A 12,295-nucleotide genomic window follows, 5' to 3' on the forward strand; every position below is an offset into this window, starting at 1 on the left:
CTAAGGGGAAGAATTGATGAATAGATAGATCAGTTGAGTGATTGACAATTAGAAGCCAGAAGAAAGCTTGCAGGGAGAGGATTGTCAGCTAAGGCTATTCTTTTAAGGGTAGCGTGGGTTTGGGTTGAGAAAGGACTGAAAACGTTTCTTCCACTCCCAGCTCAGGTTTCCAGAGATTCAGCCAAGTTGATGGATTGTCCCTAAGTCAGGGAGTGCCTAGGTAAGGACAGCCAACTATGCGGGGTCCCTTCCAAGCATGCACCTATTATCACACCTCTCTCCTTTTCCAAATGAGTTTTCAAAACTAAAGCAGACTTACCTTCAGACAAAGTAATAGGCTGAGTGACATTTTAGGACATGGTCTACCCTCACCCAGGATCTCTCTGCAGCTTTTTAAGTCTAGAGTGGCTTTGCTCAAGTGGAGGGAGGAATAGAGAAACCCTTTTATTCCACAAGTCCCTTATGCGGTTATTGTTGAGTGTGGAGAGTTGTCATTAAATGTGCATCAATTAGCCAGCCACAGTGGCTCACGCCTGTAATCCCAGCACTGTGAGAGGGCGAGGTGAGTGGATCACTTAAAGTGAGAAGCTTGACACCAGGTTGGCCAATGTGGTGAAACCCCATCTCTACTAAAAAAATAAAATAAAAATATAAAAAAATTAGTGTGGTGGTGGGTACCTGTAATCCCAGCTACTTGGGAGGCTAAGGCAGGAGAATCGCTTGAACCCAGGAGGCAGAGGTTGTGGTGAGCCAAGGTTGTGCCACTGCACCCCAGCTTGGGAGACTCCATCTCAAAAGAAAAAAAAAATAGTCAACTGAAGTAACTGGTAACCGATGGGAGGTTCTTCTTTACCAGCTGTTAGTCACCTGCTCTTGCTCATGGGGAAGGAGGGAGTGTGATGGAGAAGAAAAGGTGAAGGCTCAAGAACCCACACTGTGGTAGAGGTATGGTCGGAGGGGATTACCACTCAGCAGAGGGAAGAGAAATATGGAAGGTGCCCGGCTAGAAGAGGGCCTCACATGGCATCTGTCTGCTGTTAATTTGGCTGGGGTAATGAGAAGCTGGGAACTAAGACATTTTTGCTCCTCATCAAGACCCATCAATTGAACAATTTATTTACAGGAGATTTTCTCACAAAGAACATACTGATTAGGAGTGTCACTTGAACAGGGGCCCAGAGCCTCTTCCTATGAATTGGCTAAGATTCCTAACTGCTCCTTCTGGCTACTGAGGTGGTAGTGAATAGATCAAATGGGAGGCCCAGAAACCAACTCTCCAAGTAGCAAACTGTGGGGCTAGACATCGTCATGAATTTCTGAAGACGAATAACAAACAGAGGCTACATTTCATGTTCATGGTTTACATGCGTGCATTTGTGTTCCAGTGCAAAGCATAAGAGGAAATTATTACATCACACTTCTATCATTTCTGCAAGCCTGGCGACTTGCCTATAACCCTAAAGCAGGGTTTCTCAACTGCGGCACAATTGACTTTGGGGATGGACAATTGGGTAGAGGCTGTCCTGAGCGCTATGGGATGTTTAGCAGCATCTCTGACCTCTACACATTCGATGCCAGTAGAACTTCTTCCCTACCCCCACACTTGTGACAATCAAAAAATGTCTCCAGATATTGCCAATAACCTCTGGGAGAGTGGGGTGAAATTGCCTACAGTTGAAAATCACTGTCTTAAAGGAACCTATAATTTGTACTGAGTTAGTAGGCTGATTACAAATCAGGTTGAATCTGTACTTATTTATTAAGCTTTCACATAAATAAATAATAAGACCACATTGGGCATGTGCGTGTGGGTTTGAGCCACGCTGGAATCATTCTCTCATAATTGTTACCCACTCGGTTGCACCAATGTTGCAATACAGCCTTTAATAGGACTGTCAGCACACAAAGTCTTGTGTTACCACCTTTATTTCAACTCTCTTCCTCTTTTTTTCTTTCTATAGTGCCCCCTTCCCACCCTCTTGGCCACCAAACTGACTTAAATATGGTGCCCCTTTGAAGACTGATTTTTCCAGGAGACAATCCTGAATGTAAAGAAATGATTTATTAATGGTAGAGTTTCAGGCAACAGGGCTCAGGCAGTCTGGGAGAGATTTCTGCATAGAGACATCTCCGCTGTCCTTAAATCATACCAGGGAGAGGCCACCAAATCTTTCTACCTGTGTGGTTGGCTCTGTCAGAGTAGATCCTGTTGTTCATGCCCATTAACAACTGGGAATAACAGTCGGAGTTTTTGTTGGTTTTGCTGGGAAACAAGTCTGGCTCTGAAGAGAAGGATCTTGTCTTATAGGAAGTGGAAGCATTTTGCCTCAGGAAAGGAATAAAAGCAATCAATGCTTCTTACAGAGCTTTCTGCTCAAGTAATTTTGGTCAGGTCAAGTGTGTCAGTAAATTGAACAAAATGTTACCATCATAGATTATGAAATGCAGAGTCTAATTTTAATAAGGTTACCAGTAAATGTAGGAGTTCTTGGTCAACAGTGAGGAGTCTGGGTGAGTGAGAGCCGAGGAAAAATTAGTAAGACAAACAAACACTAACCTGTAGGGCAACCATAAAGAACTATTTATTTGAAAAATTTATGAGAACAGGCAGCAAAATTTCGCATCTGCATTAGCATAGTGTTGCAAATGTATGTTTGATAGTTAACTACATGCTAAAGCGGACCCATGTCCTAAGGAGCTACTAGTACTTCCACCAGCTAGAGGAGGGAATGGGCATTTAGGGCCACTGGTCCCTAGTTTTATCCCAACGTCGAGTTCTATAAAACAATCAGTCTTTTGCGAGGCCGAGGCGGGTGGATCACAAGGTCAGCAGATTGAGACCATCCTGGCTAACACGGTGAAACCCGGTCTCTACTAAAAATACAAATAATTAGCCGTGCGTGGTGGCGGGCACCTGTAATCCCAGCTACTTGGGAGGCTGAGGCAGGAGAATTGCTTGAACCCAGGAGGCGGAGGATGCAGTGAGCCGAGATCACTCCACTGCACTCCAGCTTGGGCGAGACTCTGTCTCAAAAAAAAAAAAAAAAATCAGTCCTTTCAGTAGCAAAAGTTGCTCTATCCCTTACTATTCTGCTGGTTGAAAAGAGTGAGAAAGAAACCATCTTATTGGTTAAAAATTCTTATGCTGTTGATGCTGAAAAGATTCTTCAGTTGTCTTACTAAAAATTACAAGTGCCCATTGAAAATAATAAAACAAAAGGAAACAGGATGGGATAAACTCATAGGCACTCCCTTCTGTGCTTCTAGCTTTCTTGAGCTAGAATATTGTTATTAAGTCCCCAGTTTCCCTGGAATCTACAAGGCAGATGAGGCCATGTAACAAGCAAGCTGTGATCGATAACTGTTCCCCTCTCCTTTCTAAATCAGCTCCTATCTATCTTTGGAGGCTCGCTGTCTTTCCTGTCTGTACATATGCGTTGACTTTCTTGAACCATTTTGAGATGTCTGGTAAAAATTGGATCTGGCATATAATGTGTGCTGAGCTTCCAAGCTCTGTTATGACTTCTTCCCTCCCCACAAAAATGATCTGCTTAGCCTAAGACTTGGGGCTGGCTGTCTGGTTTTTCATTGACTTTCAAACATGGGGTAACTCACACCTAGGTGATCTCATTCTGTTTTATGGCTTAAATACCATCTGTTTCTGATGCTTCCCAAATTTATTTCTCCAGTCCAGACTTCTACCTGAACTCCGGCTTCTCACCACTGGAATGTCTCCTAGGCATCTCAAACCTAACAGGTTCCAAACCTGAATTTCTGATTCCCATCTAGCAAACCTGTTTTTCCTGCAGTATTCCTCATCTTAGCAAATGACAACTCCAAAACCCTTCGTATCATCATCCCATCTCTCATTACCCACATCCAATCCATCAGCAAAGCTATTGGTTCCACTTTCAAAGATCATCTCTCCAGAATCTAGCACTGTGATAGTAGCAGGAGGCAGCCAAATGTCTAGGCAGATGGGGCAGGTCCCCAGTGACCTTTTTGTATTTTTAGTAGAGACGGGGTTTCACTGTGTTAGCCAGGATGGTCTCGATCTCCTGACCTTGTGATCCGCCCGTCTCGGCCTCCCAAAGTGCTGGGATTACAGGCGTGAGCCACCGTGCCTGGCAGAAGACAGTTTAAAGCCGGAAAGCCAAGCTACAAGTTAAATTCTTGGACCAGATTGAGAACTTGTCTTCCTGTTTGGTGCACTTCCTTTAACTGATCCCCACCCTTCATCTATTTTACATGTACTTACCCTTTCCTAATTGGTTTTCTTTTTTCTTTCTGTTCTTTCTTTTCTTTTTCTTGTTTTTTGTTGTTGTTGTTTTTTGTTTTTTGTTTTTGTTTTAAGCAGAGTCTCACTCTGTCGCTCAGGCTAGAGTATAGTGGTGCAATCTTGGCTCACTGCAACCTCTGCTTCCCAGGTTCAAGTGATTCTCCTGCCTCAGCCTTCCAAGTAGCTGGGACTACATGTGCCCACCACCACACCCAGCTAATTTTTGCATTTTTAGTAGAGACAGGGATTCACCATGTTTGCCAGGCTGGTCTTGAACTCCTGACCTCGTGATCTGCCTACCTCGCCCTCCCAAAGTGCTGGGATTACAGGCGTGAGCCACTGCTCCCGGCCTCCTAACTGGTGTTCTACACTGTTGTGCCCACCTTTGAGTGGTATCTTCACTTTAAACTTTTTTGCATACTCACAAACCAATCAACAAGCACTCCCCATCCTGTGCCTATAAAGACCCCAGACTCAGTCGGTAGAGGAGGAGACAGCCTGACTTCAGGGAAGAGAAAACCTAACTTTGGGAAAGACGACCTGCACTTCCCATCCCCTCTCCAACTCCCCTCTCTGCTGAGGGCTGTTTTCATCTCTCAGTACAATTCTCCACCTTCACCATCCTTCAACTCTCTGTGTGACCTCACTCTTCTTGGACGTTGAATAAGAGCTCAGGATCCACTGAGTGCAGGTATCCAGAAAGACTGTCACACCAGCCCTTTGCCCTCACTGGCAGAGGGCAGCTGCCACATGCAACAAGGCAAGGGGCCAGCTGAGCTGCTAACACACTGCCATCCCTGCCATCCATGGACAGCAGAACTTAAAGGACACCATAACACTTCCTCTGTGGCTTCGGGGTCCTGGGCACCCTCCCCTAGGCACTGCTGCATTCCCCTCAAGGTGATACACCTGGTCTGGTGGCAGGCCCTGCACAGAGCTTGCTGCTGTGTGAGTAGCTGAAGTGGCCAGCCGGGTCCCGCACTCACTCGCTCACGTGCTCCCTCCTGCAAGGAGCTGGGCAAAGTGGGACAAGTAGAGGGGACATCCCTGCTGCAAGTCTGGCAAAGGGGCCAGATCCTGCATCAATTGCATGATGATTTCATGGGTAATTTGTGAAAACTCCATAAGGCTGGAGTAAGTTTATCTTTTTCATTGATGAAATTCCAATAGTTGCAAAGTGGCTGGCATATTGTTGATACTCAAACATTTGTTAAATTGAATGTATGTTATATTCAATTCTATATATATGCATAATATATATAATGCAACTGGGTTATAATTTGTAAATTTTCATGTGCATTGTAATAATCAAGTTCCTTTACAATGAATGCTTAAGATAAGTCCAAATTCTTATTCTGTAAGGGTTTTTTTCTTTGCATTTTAAAAATTCAGTTAAAATTCACTTAACATAAAATTAACCATATTAAATCCAATGACATTTAGTACATTCACAATGTGGTGCAGTTGTCACCTCTGTCTAATTTTAAAATATCCCAAAAGAAAACCCCAAACTCATGAAGTAGCCCTCCCCATTCTCTCTCACCCCAGCCGCCGGCAGCCACTAATCTGTTTTCAGTCTCTATAGATTTGCCTATTCTGGACATTTCACATAAATGGACTCATAGAGTAGGTGACCTTTTTGTCAATGAGATTTTAATATATGTAACTTAGAAAGTATTATTACAAGATTTTGTTTTTAATCCTACTGGCATGGGTAGTAATGGGACTGAGCCTGTATCGCTTTCTCTCAAGTACACATCACTTGAAAAGGCCAAATAAACTAATGCGAAGAACTTTCTTCCAAGTTATCACTGGTATTTTACCAGAAGCCTTTTCTTATGCAATGACCACTCCTTCAAGCCTTCCCTCAACTCCCCCACCAAGTGTCTTTCATTCCCTCTCCCCACCTCATAGTTCACCATCTCCTCTCACACCTGTTTCTTGATGCTTGCTGGGATCAAAGTATTGGTGATAAAAGACTAAAGCTGAGGGGGCTGATGAAAGTCCATAAAGTCATGAAAGGTAGGGAAAATCTGTGTAAGAACTTGCTCCCCAAATCTCAGAATCTTTTTGAAGCTTAAAGGAGCTAGTTTAAGGGAAAAATAAAAAGAAGTTCTATTTTATGTAGTAGACTGGATACATACAGAACTTGTTACCCTGGTGAAAAGATAAACAGCTCTAGGGTTTAGACAAATATGCAGACAATAAATCAATAACAGCCTGCTGAGAAAGCTACAGAGAGGAGTTAATATCCCCCAGCAATTACCAGCCTTGCACACAAAATGCCCCTGCTTGGAGCAGGGCACTGGGCTGACCAGGCCAAGGCTGGGCCCCAGGGTGATGTTAACAGCAGTCTCCTTAATTGATCTGCTAGACTGTCTCTTCCTCAGCAATCTTCCTGGAATTGCAATCAGCTTCAGCTTTTCAGAGACTTAATTTTACAATTATAAATGAATTTGCCCTTGGGTTGGGCATTAACGTTTTTCCTGACTCTTAGCTATTTTAGAACTTGGAGGGTGACAGAGGGAGAGCCATCAAAACCAGTAAGTTATTTTTCTTTGTTGCCAACAATAGATCCAAATTTTATCTTGGAGGAGGCAACAGGCAACCTTTTGCGTTACTTTAGGCTTTAGTTAATTGCCAGGGAGCATCTGAGAATTAGCTGGACAGTTTTAAAACATTATATTTGATTAAACACCTTATGGCAGAAACTCTTTCGTTTTATGCTGTGACCTCAGCTTACGTTTTTACTTTTAGATTTTAGAGTAATTTATAACTCGGAGAGAAGCACGCACACGATACTAGCTTGATCCTGTGGTACTTAATTCAATCTACTGTAATAGCTCAATGCTACTGTCTGAAACTGATTTAACCCAGAAATACTGCATTGTTTACTGGACTAATACTAACACATATGGTTTAAACTAAGATATAACAAAGCTCCTCTGAAACAAATAAGTGAACAACAAGCAAATATTGTCTCCTTTTGCCAGTGAAAGCAGATGGTTAGATGGATGGTCCAAAGGTAACACTAATGTGCCGAGTCACAAGCAGAGATCTCTGAAATAGAGAATTAGAAAATCTTACAGGAGATTTACTTTTGAAATTCAGGGTGTGCTGGGTTTGTTTCTTTATTTGTTTTTAATTTGGTGAAATTTAGCGTAAAAGTGAAAATAACATCAAGGTTTCAGGCACCATGGAGAGACTAATCTGGAAACAAAAGGCATATTGGCTGGTTAAAATAATAATTGTATTTATTTATTTATTTTTATTTTATTTTATTTTATTTTTGAGATGGAATTTCACTCTTGTTGCCCAGGCTGGAGTATGATGGCATGATCTTGGCTCACCACAACCTTCCCCTCCGGGGTTCCAGCGATTCTCCTGCCTCAGCCTCCCACGTAGCTGGGATTACAGGCACGCGGCACCACACCCTGCTAATTTTGTATTTTTAGTAGAGACAGAGTTTCTCCATGTTGGTCAGGCTGGTCTTGAACTCCTAACCTCAGGTGATCCACCCGCTTCAGCCTCCCAAAGTGCTGGGATTATAGGCCTGAGCCGCTGTGCCCTGCTTAAAATAATAATTTTATAACAAGGCTACAACTTGCCTAGCAATGACTGAAACCCAATCAGGTCTTTCCAACCGGAGTAGTTGTTCATCTTCCAGATTATGCGGTTTGGCATAATTCAGAATGAGTAAACTTTCTTAGATGGGGAACATAATCAAAAGAACATGATGTGATAGACTAGCCTGCCCTTAGCCAGTATTAATGAACGGGAAAGGTGCATTTACAAGTCGGAAGAGAACACGTTAAGGCCTAGAGATAAGACAGTCACTTGTTTTTTCTTTGTGTGTCTTGTTTTGGGTATGAAATAACTAATCAATTGACATGTATTTATTTAGAATCTACTTCCCATTTAGCCCTGCCCTAGGTATTGTTAGGTCTGCAGGAACTTTTCTGATTTAGGATCCTTACATCAGTCATCATCAACACAGCTAACATCTAATAAATACCTACTACCTGTCAGGCATTTTAAATTTACTTCACTGAATATTGACAAATCCCTTGCAAAGGAAATATGATTTTGTCCATTTTGTACACAGGAAAATTCACGTTTAGAGAAATTAAGAAACATGGCCAAAGTCTTTTATCAATGGTAGAGTCAAGATGAAAGTTCAGATGTGACAAAACCCTATCATAGGGTACACCATGCTCAGTGTCTGCGTCTAAGCATATATGTTTATATGAAACACGGGTTCATGAACTCTGGGGCAATTATAGGGATTTCTGTGCCATTTGTCGTAGTAGTCTTCCCTAACTGGAATAAAGACCAAGATGATAGATCTTCACCATTACATTTGCATCACATTGTTCAGTTAAAGGAAATTCAAATTGGGTGGTCAGACAATCCTCATGGCTCAAACAGTTACCACAACCAACTTTCTCAAAATTAAAACCAAACATTCTGCATTGTCAATATCTATCCATCTTATTAGAATTTACTGACTTTAAAAATGTGTGTTAATTTTAGGCTGGCTTTGAATTCATCAGCTAATCACACAAGATTCCATTTTTTGCTTAAATAAACAGATGTAACTAGTGACCCATGTTCTTAAAAAAATTTGTTCAGATACTAATTAAATTCCTTCCTTTTGCACTTAACTATGCTCCTGCCTAGGTATGCAGATCTGCTCCTGTCTAGGTGTGCAGACCTGACTTCTTGACTGCAGGTCTCCAAAAACCAGAATTGGGTGCTCTGAACGTGCTTAAGAGAAAGTCAAATTTGAAACCCATTGTGTTAAAACCGGTTGTAAGAAACAAACAAACAAACAAAAAAACTACAAAGAACTATATTTTGGCATTGTAATTACAGAGATGTAGAAAAAATGTGTTTTCTAAAAGAAGCAAAAATAAATAAATAAATAAATAAATAATAAAAATGTATGTTACATCTTGTGATTTTCAGTTCCCAATTATTTTGAGGAAGTTTTAGTTTAAAGTAAAGTGAAATTGCCCTTTTCCATAAAACAACTTAGAGACATTCTCTAACTACTATTCCAACATAATCATATTATCAGTGTATGTGACAAGTTATATTTATTTATTTATTTATTTATTTTGAGATGGAGTCATGCTCTTGTTGCCCAGGCTAGACTGTAGTGGCGTGATCTCAGCTCACTGCAACCTCCACCTCCAGGATTCAAGCAATTCTCCTGCCTCAGCCTCCCGAGTAATTGGGATTACAGGTCCCTGTCACCATGCCCAGCTACTTTTTTTGCATTTTTTCAAGTAGAGATGGGGTTTCACCATATTGGCCAGGCTGGTCTCGAACTCCTGACTTCAGGTGATCCACCTGCCTTGGCCTCCCAAAGTGTTGGGATTACAGGCATGAGCCACCACGCCTGGCCTGTGGCAAGTATTTTTAGTTATTTTGAGAGTCATCTTTGGAGCATTAAAGTGATTTTTAATGCTCACATATATTAATGGCAAGGGACAAACCTTTTGTTCCTCTAAAGGCACATCCTAATACATTAAGTATTTTCCATTTTGTTTTAATCTTGGCTAACATTTAGTTGAGGAACCTAAATATTTTTAGAAGGATAAAATTCATATGCTACATAATTCACTCTCTTAAAGTGTACATTTCAGTGGCTTTTAGTATATTCATAAGACTGTACAGCAATCACCATTATCTAATTTCACATTTTCATCATCCTAAAAAGAAATTCCAAACCCAGTAATGATCACTCCATATTTCCTCTCCCCTCAGCCCCTGGTAACCACAATCTACTTACTGTCTCTATAAATTTGCCTATTAGGGACATTTCATTTAAGTTGAATCAAATAATGTATAACATTTTGCCTGGTTTTTTTCATGTAACATAATGTTTCCACAGTTCATCCATGGTATAACATGTATTAGTAATTAATTCCTTTGTATGACTGCGTAATATTCCATTGCATGAATATACCACGTTTGGTTTCTATAGTTATCAGTTGATGGACATTTGGTTTGTTTCTACTTTCTGGCTAGTATGAATAATGCTGCTAGGAACACTTATGTATAAGTTTTTGTTCCTAAATGTGAAAAATATGTTTCTAGTCTCTTGAATATATACCTAGGAGTGAAACTGCTGGGTCATATGGTAACACTATGTTTAACTTTTTGAAGAACTACCAAACTGTTTCCTACAGTGGCTACACCATTTCACATTCCCACCAGTAGGGTATGAGCTTTTAATTTCTCCACATCCTCTCTAACATTTGTTATTATCCCTTTTTATTGTGAAGTGGTATCTCTTCATGGTTTTGACTTGCATTTCCCTAATCATATACTATTGACCATCTTTATATGTGCTTGTTGGCCATTGTATATCTTCTTTGGAGAAGTGCCTATTCAGGTCCTATGACAATTTTGAAAATTAGGTTGTTTACCTTTTTGTTGTTGAGTGTTAAGAGTTTTTAATATATTCTGGGTACTAGACCCTGACTAGTCACATATATGATTTGCAAATGTGTTCTCCTATTCTGCAGATTGTCTTTTCACTTTCTTGGTAGTATCCTTTGAAGTACAAAAGTTTTTGATTTTGATAAAGTCCAACTCATTTTCTTTTGTTTTTATTTTGTGCTTTTTGTACTATATCTGAGGAACCATTGCCTAATCCTAGGCCAAAAAGATTCACATCTTTGTCTTCTTCTCCAAGTTTTATAGTTTGCTTCTATGTTTAGGTCTTCAATCCATTTTGAGTCAATTTTTGTATATGATGTGAGGTAGAGTTCCAAATTCATTTTTTCTATTGCTAAAATTAAATATCTTGGTAGAAGAGTACAGTGATTAAAAGATCAAGGTCTAGATCCTCACTGCTGGAGTTTAAATTCTTCCTCTTCAGTTACTAGTTGTGTGATATTAAGGAAGTACCTTGATTTCCCTATGACTCACCTTTCTCATCTGTAAAAGGGGATATAGTAGTACCTACGTCATTAGTAGCACATTACAATTCAAATCATGGATTTGTCATAAGAACTGAGTCTGTGCATACAAAATGCTGATACATAGTAAGCATTCGTTATTATTTAGCTTTATCTTGCGCTCCATGAACTCCCTTCACATTTAGGATTATCTCATTGTCTTGTCCAAGTACATGTTTTCAGTGGTGGGCTGAGTTACTTACCTCCATGTGTTACAAAGAATAGGACTTAACAGAATTTAGTATACCTTAAATGTTCCAGAAGAGTTGGATATGAGCTGAGTTTATGGTTGTAGCTTACCACAAAAAGCAGCAAAGTATCTGGAGAAAGGCATTTCCAATCTTTTATAGAGCTTCACACAAATAAAGAGATTAAAGGAAGGCAAATGTATTGGTTTACTAGGGTTACTGTGATTAAGTACCACAAATGAAGTGGTTTAATTGATAGAAATTTATTTTCTTATAATTCTAGAGGCTTGAAGTCTAAAATCAAGGTGTCAGAAGGATTGGTTCCCTCTGAGGACTGTGAGGGGCTCTGGTTTAGTCCTCTCTTCTTGGTTTGTAGATGGCCATCTTCTCCCTGTGTCTCTTTACATCTTTAATGAACCGAATTGTGTCTCTCCAAAATTCATATGCGGAAGCCCTAACCCTCAATGTGATGGTATTTGGAGATAAGGCCTTTGGGAGATAATTAGGTTTACATGAGGTCTTGAAGGTGGGACCCTCATGATGGGATTAAGACCCTTGTGATGGGATTGACACCAGAGAGCTTACTTTCTATCTGTGCTACTGAAGACATGGTAAGAAGGTGGCTGCCTGCAAGCCAGGAACAGAGCCCTCATCAATAAAGGAATCTGCAGGTACCTTGGTATTGGCTTTCCCAGCCTCCAAAACTATGGGAAAAATAGTTTCTGTTGTTTAAGCCACCCAGACTGTGGTCTTTTGTTACAGGGGTCCAATCTGACTAATACAACATTATCATCCCTTTATGTGTATCTGTTTCTGTGTCCAAATTTCCCCTTTGTATACGGACACCAGTCAGATTG

This window comes from Trachypithecus francoisi, unplaced genomic scaffold (assembly GCF_009764315.1).
Source record: "Trachypithecus francoisi isolate TF-2019V2 unplaced genomic scaffold, Tfra_2.0 Lachesis_group10, whole genome shotgun sequence".
Lineage (NCBI taxonomy): Eukaryota > Metazoa > Chordata > Mammalia > Primates > Cercopithecidae > Trachypithecus > Trachypithecus francoisi.